This window comes from Helianthus annuus, chromosome 1 (assembly GCF_002127325.2).
Source record: "Helianthus annuus cultivar XRQ/B chromosome 1, HanXRQr2.0-SUNRISE, whole genome shotgun sequence".
Lineage (NCBI taxonomy): Eukaryota > Viridiplantae > Streptophyta > Magnoliopsida > Asterales > Asteraceae > Helianthus > Helianthus annuus.
In genome coordinates this window covers 39,626,459-39,637,559 of record NC_035433.2, presented here as the reverse complement: position 1 = coordinate 39,637,559, position 11,101 = coordinate 39,626,459, and positions in this window count along the sequence as shown.

The following is an 11,101-nucleotide window of genomic DNA, read 5'->3' as shown; positions in this document are numbered from 1 at the left end:
TAAAACACAGTGTCAAGAATCCTCCAGCAATCTACTTGCTGTTAAAACACAGTGTCAAGAATCCTCTAGCAATCTGCTTGCTGTTAAAACACAGCGTCGTCAAATCTGCTTGTTGTTAAAACACAGTGTCAAGGAAATCTGCTTGTTGTTAAAACACATTGTCAAGGAATCTGCTTGCTGTTAAAACACAGTGTTAAGAATCCTCCAGCAATCTGCTTGCTGTTAAAACACAGTGTCAAGAATCCTCCAGCAATCTGCTTGTTGTTAAAACACAGCGTCATGAAACATGCTTGCTGTTAAAACACAGCGTCAAGAAATATGCTTGCTATTAAAACACATTGTCAAGAAACACAGCGTCTTGTAAGATTTAAATTGAAACTGTCAATTTGATTTAAATGGAATATTTAGTTTCCATAATTTTCTGGTTAGTTAGTTATCCTAATAAAATAATCCATAATTAAAATAATATTCAAATTACACAATTGCCCTTTTAGTTAAAATCCTTCAATGCCACATGTCGCGTTCTTATTGCTTCCTAGACTTTCTAGGAAAAACACACTTTCCGCAGGAACCCTACTCATATATATATATATATATATATATATTTACAAGTGAACAATACAAATACAAATTCAATTTACAATAACACGACGAATGGGCGAGACATGACAAACAAGGGCACGACCCTCACATATGACGAACTTACACAAAACAAATACCTAACTTAAGATGGTAACTTGTATTTAGTAAGTTACAAGTTTAAGTGATTAACGTACGTAGAATGCTTTAAGGTTATGACGTCTACGGGACAAGCACCGGTGAAGTTTCGACGTAGAAGACGCATATCAGTGAGTTCATGTCCCCACTCTTAAACATTTTCTTGTTTTTTAAACTTTGGGGAAAATACATGTACTATGGTATGTAGAAACAAAACTAAGGAATGACGTATAGATCATGTGACGAATAGGGTGAGACTTAAGCACCATCAATCAACTATATACCTAGACCGCGGAACAAAAGGTTAGATCTAATGGGTTTCAGGAAGCCACACTCTTGGCCACGTCTTACCGAGAGTGCTTTTATGTCTCGAGTCATAAATCGACAGAAAAATGCCTATTGTTTGGATGCTTCCTATGTCGTGACAAATGTTAATGTCCTCGCAAAACATTAACGATCTCAACTTTGTTACAGTTACAGAATACATTTTTCAAGTAAATTTTACAATTACATTCCATGATTCTTACAACTATTACTCATATGTTTTACACAAAACTGTATAAATTCACACCAACTTTTGTTGACGATCTTCAAAACTTACATGTATTTCAGGAAACTAAGTGGATGCGCGCGCGATCTCTTTTCTCAAGAATGTTTTTTAAGTTTCAAGTTATTATGTGTCTATGCTCCGTTGCCACTTTTGATGGATTTGTTTGTTATATCCCGCCTCCATGTGGTGATACCTGCCTTCAGCAAGTCGCAAACTTGCTCGTTCATCGCCTTTGTCTTTTCAGACCCCAGGCTGCGCTTTCGTTGCTTTTTCGGCTCCACTGATGGGAAAGTATTTAAGCAATGCTCAGTATTGTCGCGCGGGACACCGGTCATGTCTGACGGTGTCCAGGCGAATATGTCCATATTCTTGAATAGCAGTTGCTTTAAATGTGACCTGAGGTTTGGAGATATCGCATGACCGATCGTCATTGTTTGCTCTGGGTACTTGCGATTCAAGATCCATTTTTCTGGTTCTGTTAGAGGCGTAACCTTGTTGGCCTTCGCTGGCCAAGCTTCATCAGTTGCCATGACTTCTTTTCTTGAGTAGATAATTGCCACCCCGGTTTCCATTGGGAAACCGATAGCCGAGTGGGGGGTGGATGTTACCATGCTCATTTCACCCTATGTTTCTCTTCCAATCAAGACATCATATCTTGATTTAACTCGCATGACCATAAAGTTGACATTGGTAGTTCTTGAGTGTTCCCATCAGATAGTGTAATTGGGAAGCTGATCTGACCCAGCGGAAATACCATTTCGTTACAAAAACCAGACAACGGGTAGTCCACTGGTTCTAGGCGTGCCTTATCTTTAGGGTCAAATTGATCAGAACATTGCTCGTAGATTATATCAGTTATGCTTCCAGGGTCGATGAAGACATAGTCCGTCTCGTAGTGGCCAATGATGATGGTGATGATGACGGGGCATGTGGCGCGGGGCCCCCCGTGCACCACCGGAAAAATTACTTGATGTTCTTGCCACGATGTCTCGAATGGGTGCTTGCCCTTGCTTTTCGCACTTCTTCTTGGTCCGTGGACCATGTGTGTTTCTAACCGACGAACTTTCTTCTGACCTCTATCGCCGTTTCTCTGTATCTGGCGCGTCTCTTTGCGCACGTTCTTCACTTAGTGACCCAATTTTCCACTTTTGAGAGCCTTCTCGATCTCTTGGCACAAACTGATGCAGTCGTCAGTTAGATAGCCTATGTCTTTATGGAAATCACAATATAGATTAGGGTCTTGACCCTTCTTGTTAGACATGGGCTTGGGAGCTTTGAAATCATGGTTCTCTATCATAAGAACCTCCTTAGGTGTCTTATTCAACGAAGTCCAGTGTTTCTCCCTATTCTCTTTCTTCACTGCCTTGCGGTATCCGATTCTATCTATCGTGTCGCACACGTCTTCCTTGAATCGAGGCATTTCTTCATAACCGTTGGACTGGTTGGACTTTCAGCCAGGTTTTTTGTTCTTGTTGAGTCTATTCAATTCATGCGCGTTGGTTCTAGAGTAGCGATCTTTTGAATAATAACTGGACTTGCCACCAGTCAATGACTCTTCTATTTACGCGACCACCTTGGCTGCTTCCATCAGTTTGTCCCATTCTTTAGGCATACCGTCTCTGCTCGTGATAGTCCGGATTAGACTATCACAACAGATTTCCTTATTGAAGTGGGCGCGCATCAGATCTTCGCTCACGCCACCAATTTCTAAACACTCCATGCTAAAGCGAATGATAAAATCTTCCAAACCTTCGTTCTCACGTCGCTAGATGTCCATAACTTCAGATGTACCGTGCCTGTATCGCCTTTGTTGGCTGAAGTGGGCCAGTAATTATTCTTAGAAATCGATCCACGATTTGATTCTTCCTGTGAGGAGGCTGTAAATCATGCGCGAGCAGCTCTCGTGAGTGTTTGAATGAAAAGATGGCACCACATAGGCATGGTCCATCCGCCTACTACACCAACACTTGTAAAAAGCTGAACGTGATCGTCTGGTTCAGTCAGGTCATTAAACTTACCCATAGTCTGTGGAAGCTTGGCTTTCTCCATTAGAGCTAGAGCGATGCTCCGAATGAATTTAGAATGTTCAGCTGCTGCCGCTGGCCTATAAACAAGGCTGAAGTCATGCTCTGCCGCTTCGTTGTACGCAATGCGTGGCCTTGGTTTGTATGATTCATGGTTCTTCTGCAGACCGTTGAAGACATAAGAGCTTTCTTCTTGATGGTATGTGGAATCATTCTCATCTATGTTATTCTCCCATTCATCATTAAAGTTTCGCGCCCCGAGCCGGCTACTTAATGGACGTCTTTGTTGCACGTGAGAGGGATGTTCATAATAACTCTCTGTTTCATCGTAGGTGTCGCGCGTGTCATGCACGCTCTCTGTCTTCTTTGTGAAGCGGGTCTCTCATGTTGCCTTTGTACATACTCTTGAGGAGGTGTCTGATGTACCCCCTACCTTGGTGCAGGAGTTGCCATAAGTGATGGTTCCGTCTACGCTTGAAGGACTGCCTGTTGCGCGCTCAGCTGCGCCTATACGAGATTCAAGGTTGCTTGGTTTTTGGCATCCCAGGAGGTGAGAGTTTCCCCCTTTGGTAAACCCAAGAACGTGGATATGTTCGATGGTGCTGGAGTCGACGGGCCAGCGCCGTGACTTGTTAGGGTGACCGTTTGGGTGGTGCGAACACCACTTGCGCGGACCGCCGCAACATTTGTGGCTTCCCTTTCCGTGAAGTCGTCAGCAGGTAGGTTTTGGACGTGCGATGTCACGGCCCTTGGCCCCGGTTTCACCCGGTCCAGAGCCGTGAGGCAGGAAATCCCGTGGTATCTATTTAAATGACAGCGGAAGCTTTCTTAAACAGGATCTTTTTAATATTAAAACTGCTCGTTTTATATAATATAGGGATAAATCCCATAATTTACAATAAGGTGATTTCCCAGGGAAATCTTTATTTCTCAAAACATGTTTCTTTATTTATTAACATTGAGCCATTTTTCTAAGCTTGTAGTGCTCCCCGGCACTTTTCTTTGCTCACAACAGATCACCTGAAACATGTTTGGAAAAGGTTTTGTCAGCAGGGAAATACTGAGTGAATCATTCAGTTTTACTAATATGACACGTTGTTATAATTTACAGTATTAAGAGCGATTACAATGTTTCCATATCAACCAACTACCCACAGTATTTGTCACTCGACCGGATCTGTGACTGTGGTCATATCACTGTTGGGTCCGTTCACCCACAAGTGACGTAAATCACTATTTAGGTCCGACTACCTAATAGTGTATATCATGATTTAGGCTCGCTCACCTAACATGATACAAACAATAGTAATGTGCACAATACCCCACATACTGGCTATAAATTTGGTGATTACAAAGACTTAATCCCTGTAATTATAACTTTGGAAAATAATTTGGAGTATTGTAAAGCAGTTGATAAAAAGAGAATGACTCACATTGCAGATTTAACGAGCAGAGTATAAGCCTACTGATTAGCCTTGATTAACCTAATTTAAATAACAATGCACACACAAACGGGTTAGTAACTAATACAGCAGTTACGACAATTCACGAGATTAAACCCTCACAACGATTAACAAAGTGCAATACTTAAATATTCAGCGGATTCACAACGAATAACAGAGCATAGTCCGGATTCAGACGATACTCAAATATTCAAGTCGAAATCACGATGAATAACAAAGTATAAACTCAATTTGAGCAGCACTCAAACAATCGTTGGATAGTTATAATCGATCGGACGTTGAGTCGTAATAGCGATCGAGTTATTACCCTGATTGTGGCAGCACTTCGTGATTTGTGTGTGTTTTATAGTAATCAGCTAATATCTCGTAGTATATTTTGAATTTTAACGTCGAACAATCAACAGAATGCAAGTGCCACGCCCCTCTATTTATACCCAAAATTGGCGTCTCCCGCTAGTCGCGGAAGAATCCGTGTCACGTGCCGCGTATCGCCTGGGGTGTCAATTTAGGGTAGGGTAGGTTAGTCACTGGTATAGGCCTGGTGAGTCGACAGTTTAAGAGTTCTCAATTTAGACAACGTATTCGGAGGATAATTATCAGCTAGGGTTTACCCCCCCCCCCTGAGTTTTAGGGGCCCTGATCCTGATTCTGATTATTCTGAAAATGTTAGAGTTTATGCAGAATTACTTGGGTTTCTCAATTAGGGTTTCCTTAGGGGATAATTAACATACTAAGTATAAATTTTATTGAGAGTTGTTACATCCTCCCCACCTTAAGAAAAATCTCGTCCTCGAGATTTACTGGAATAAATGAGGATATTTCCGCTTCATTTCTGATTCCAGCTCCCAAGTGTATTCTGGTCCTCTCTTTGAATCCCATTTGACTTTAACTAGCACTAGTCGCTTGTGTTTGAGAAACTTGACTTTCTTGTCTTCTATTTGAAGTGGTTTCTCTATGAATTTTAACTTTTCATTTACCTCTACATCTTGAAGAGGTACTACCAGGGATTCGTCTGATAAACATTTCTTGAGATTGGATACATGAAATACATCATGTACTCCAGCTAGTTCTTCTGGTAGTTGTAAGCGATAAGCAACTGGTCCTATTCGTTGTATTACTGAAAATGGTCCTACATATCTTGGACTCAGCTTTCCTTTCTTACCGAATCGTACTATTCCTTTCCAAGGGGAGACTTTCAAAAGTACTTTGTCTCTTACTTGAAATTCTAGTGGCTTACGGCGATTGTCTGCATAGCTTTTCTGACGATCTCTAGCAGTTTTTAGTCTTTCCTTGATTTGAGTTATCTTATCCGTAGTTTCTTGCACAATTTCTGGACCTGATAATTAACTTTCTCCTATTTCTGCCCAACAAACTGGAGTTCTACACTTGCGTCCATACAGTGCTTCGAATGGAGCAGCTTCGACGCTTGAATGATAACTATTGTTATAGGAGAATTCAATTAAGGGTAAGTGGTTATCCCAATTACCACCAAAATCTATTACACATGCTCGAAGCATGTCTTCCAAAGTTTGTATCGTCCTTTCACTTTGTCCGTCTGTTTGTGGATGATATGCAGTACTCAAATTTAGTCGGGTTCCCATTGCTTTCTGGAAACTAGTCCAGAAATGGGAAGTAAACCGACTATCCCTGTCCGATACAATGGAGAGTGGGACTCCATGTAAAGATACTACTTCATCTACGTATAACTTGGCTAGCCTTTCCATGCTAAAAGTTTCCTTTATTGGTAGAAAATGAGCTGATTTGGTTAATCGATCAACGATTACCCAAATCGCATCATTATCTTTTCTGGTTTTGGGTAACTTAGTAACAAAATCCATTGTTATGAGTTCCCATTTCCATACAGGAATTTCTAGCTGTTGTAGTAATCCTGAAGGTTTCTAGAGTTTGGCTTTAACTTGTGAACAAGTAAGACATTTAGATACATATTCAGCTATATCCTTTTTCATTCCTATCCACCAGAAATTGTTTCCTGGATGTACGGTATACCTAGATTTATGAGCTTCTTCTAAAATCTTATTTCTTAAATCTCCTTGCTTAGGTACCCAAATTCGTTTCTTGTGGAATCTCCAAATTCCATCACTTCCTTGTTCCAGTTCCTTTATATATCCTTTCATTTCTTCAGCATCGTCCTTGATTGCTGTTTCTTGAACTTTCTTCAATTGTTTCATTAAATCTACTTGTAGATTTAATCTAAGATCACGGACTCGCTTTTGCTTCTCCTGATACTTACGACTTAAGGCATCTGCGACTACGTTTGCCTTTCCTTCGTGATATTGAATGTCACAGTCGTAATCGCTTAAGATTTCCATCCATCTTCTTTGCCTCATATTTAACTCTTTTTGCCCAAATATGTACCTTAAGCTTTTGTGATCTGTATAAACAGTAAACTTACTTCCATACAGATAGTGTCTCCAAATCTTAAGGGCAAAAATTATAGCTCCTAATTCTAAATCATGCGTCGTATAGTTTTCCTCGTGCTTCTTCAATTGTCGGGAAGCATACGCAATTACCTTTTTGCGTTGCATTAATACACATCCGAATCCTAACTTTGAAGCATCACAATATACTTCAAAATCTTCTGTTCCTTCGGGTAAGGCTAAAATTGGAGCATTCGTCAATCGGTGCTTTAAAATTTTAAAAGCTTCTTCTTGTCTAGGTCCCCATTCAAACTTAACGGCTTTACAGGTCAGCTTAGTCAAAGGTACAGCTATCTTAGAGAAATCCTTAATAGATCGTCTGTAGTATCCGCTAAGCCTAGAAAACTTCTAATTTCCATAGCTGTTTGCGGGACCTTCCATTTGGTGATTGCTTCTATTTTAGAAGGATCTACGTGAATTCCTTCGTGATTCACCATGTGACCTAAGAATTGTACTTCTTGTAGCCAGAATTCACACTTTGAGAATTTGGCATAAAGCTTTTCCTTTCTTAACAACGTTAAGAGTGCATGCAGGTGCTTGCAATGTTCTTCCTGACTTTTGGAATAAATAAGTATATCGTCGATGAATACGATTACAACTTTATCCAAGTATAGTTTACAGATCCGATTCATCATCTCCATAAATGCTGCTGGGGCATTTGTTAGTCCAAAGGGCATGACTGTAAACTCATAATGACCATACCTAGTTCTGAAAGCAGTTTTAGGTATGTCTTCTTCTTGTACTTTCAATTGATGATATCCAGAGTGCAAGTCTATCTTAGAAAAATACCTAGCGCCTTGAAGTTGATCAAAAAGATCGTCAATCCTAGGTAATGGATATCGATTCTTAATTGTAACTTTATTTAGTTCCCTATAATCGATACACATTCTCATCGATCCATCCTTCTTTTTAACAAACAACACTGGGGCTCCCTACGGGGATGAACTAGGTTGTATAAACCCTTTGCTTAGTAATTCATCTAACTGCTTTTTCAGTTCTAGCATTTCGGTGGGTGCTAATCGATAAGGTGCCTTGGCTATTGGTGTAGTTCCTGGAATTAGATGAATTCTAAACTCTACTTCTCTATCGGGTGGTAACCCAGGTTATTCTTCTGGAAAGACATCTGGGTATTCTGAGACGATAGGGATGTCCTGTAGTTCCTTACTTTTAGTGTTAATGATTACAGAAATCATATACACCATTTCTTGTTTTCTTGAATAACTAGCCAACTTCATTACTGAAATGAATTTCAGTGGCTTTTGAGGTTTATCTCCTGTAATTAAAATTACCTCTCCTGTGGGAGTACGGATTTCTACGGAATTCTTATCACAAAGGATTCGAGCATGGTTGGCTACTAACCAATCCATTCCTAATACTACATCGAATCCGGCTAATTTCATAGGTAACAGGTTTACAGAGAACTTATGTCCTACAAGTTCTATTTTTCCTTCTTGCAAAACTTTATCTATGTTAATAGAATTTCCATCTGCCGTTTCGACTATAAAAATCTGTCTAAGGGCGGTTAAGGGTAAGTTAAGAGCTTGGCAGAATGAAGTATTGATAAAACTTTGGTTTGCAGCAGAGTCAAATAATACTATTGCAAATACGTCGTGAACTAGGAACGTACCGGCTATCACATCTGGGATGAGTTCAGCTTCTTGAGTGGTTAGCTGGAATGCTCGTGCATTCTTCTTGGTAGCTCCGTCGGCCATCTTAGTTTTATTATCTGCTGGTTTTGCTAGCTTAGGGCATTTTGTTTGAAAATGTCCAGGTTCTCCACAGTTGTAGCAAATTATTGTTTTCCTTCTACATTCTTCTTCCCAGTGTCCTATAGCTTTGCAAAAGTTACAGGTCACATTACACCTTCAAAAGTGATTCTTTCTGCAATTTCTGCAAAAAGGCGGATTTGCAGCTTGCCTCGTTCCTCTCTTCTTTAATTTATTACTATTATTACCCACACGAAATCCTTGGGTAATCTTTTGAGCCAACGCCTTCTTTCGATCTTCTTCTCTTGCACGTACCAGTTCATCAGTTAGGGTATTAGCTAATTCCACAGCATCATCAATAGTGCGAGGTCTTGCAGCTTTAACGATGTTACGGATTTCACTAATTAATCCCCAAATGTAACGGGAAATGAGTGCCGGTTCTGGCGAAGCCAGGGTAGGTACCACTCTCGCATATTCGAAGAATGTCGAAGTATATCCCCGACAATCTACGCCTATCATACGATGACTCAGGAACTTGTTGGCCATTTGTTCCTTTTGTATTCGGGACAGAATTTTCTTTCTACAAGACTCTTAAATTCTTCCCAGTTCATTGCATAGGCCACCCTTCTTCCTTTTGCTTGCAATACAGTGTTCCACCACTCTAACGCCCCTTCTTTGAACAAATTTGACGCATACATAACTTGATCTTCTTCGACACATTTACTTATTGCAATTACTGCTTCGGTTTTCTCTAACCAACGCAGTACTGCAGTTGCTCCTTTGTTACCTGCAAATTCAACAGGTTTGCAAGCAAGAAATTCTTTGTAACTGCAACCAGGCGTTGCAGGTTTCATCTTCTTAGGAGGTGGAGCCTGTCGCCGATTATTATTGTCATGATTGCCGCCTCCATTTACACTATGACTAAAATTGTCTTCCTGGGTACGTTTACTTGGAATAATTTGTTGCGGTTCAACAGATTTCTGAGCAGCAGCCATGATTGCAGGAATAGCATTAGCTATCCCTTGAGTGATGATATTTTCAATATCTTGTCTAGTCATGTATTGGTTTTCCTGATTTTGCTCAGATTGATTCTCTTCATTAACTGGTTCATTACTAGCGTTTTCCATCTGATAATTAGTATAAGTGTAAATTATTAGTGTCAAATAATTGCTAGTTAGATATAATAAAGCAATTACACATAAACACATAAAACCTTACAACACATATCTATAACCAAAATTGTTGATGTCTCGACTTCTATTTTGTTTTATAGATTATATAGGCATCCATACACACTGTTTATCTCACAATGTTTTATTTCCCATTTTACAGAGTTAGATTTAACTATTACTATTACTATTATGATACAGACACACTTCCCACCCTACTATCCTCTAGTCAACTGGCAGTTTTAGTAGCGACGCTCCCTCTCGGCGTACTTCCACGAGATTTGTTCCCCCATTTCCCGGATCCTATTCCCTGTACCTATCAGCTCTTCACTGAACTGACGAAGTTCGGCTAAGTTTTCGTTGCTCATTGGAGGATTGGGGATAGGTTCTGGATCAAACTGTGGGAGAAGAGTATAAGGACTGTTTATCATGTTTTGATATTGCCAGTCGTTCGTCCACCATTCTTCCATTTGGCCTAAAGGTCGAGTGTGGATTAGTGGATCTGGAATAGCTGGTTCCAGATTTACAGGAAGTTGGTTTTCGGCAGGGTAAGGATATAGATTATTGTGAATAGGGCTGATGACATCACAATTTGCCAGTAGACGGTCTATTTCGTCTTGAAATGTGATTTCTTCAGGTTGTCTAGAGCTTTCTCCAATTTCTATTCCTTTTTGTTTAGAATTTTCCCTTACTTCTATCTCTGCTGGCTTAGAGCTCTCTCCGGTCTCGAGTCCTTTTCCTTTGTCTATGGGGTTTTCTATTTTGGGGAGTTTCCTAGTGGCTGGCTTTCTCCTGCGCACTTTCCTCCATCCTACATATCTTCTTCTCTTTTTAGGTTTTGCTTTTTCCAGCGGTGGAGCTTGGAATTCCAGAGGTTCCTCTATGTCAGCAATATAACCAGTAAAGTCGTGGGAGACTTCAATTGGTACTGGGTAGAGGTTGAGATTCTGAAATGCTTCCGATATCTCATTCATGCTGGATAGCATATATGCAAAATGCACAAAAATGCTAAGTTAAAACTTTGGAACAAAGTT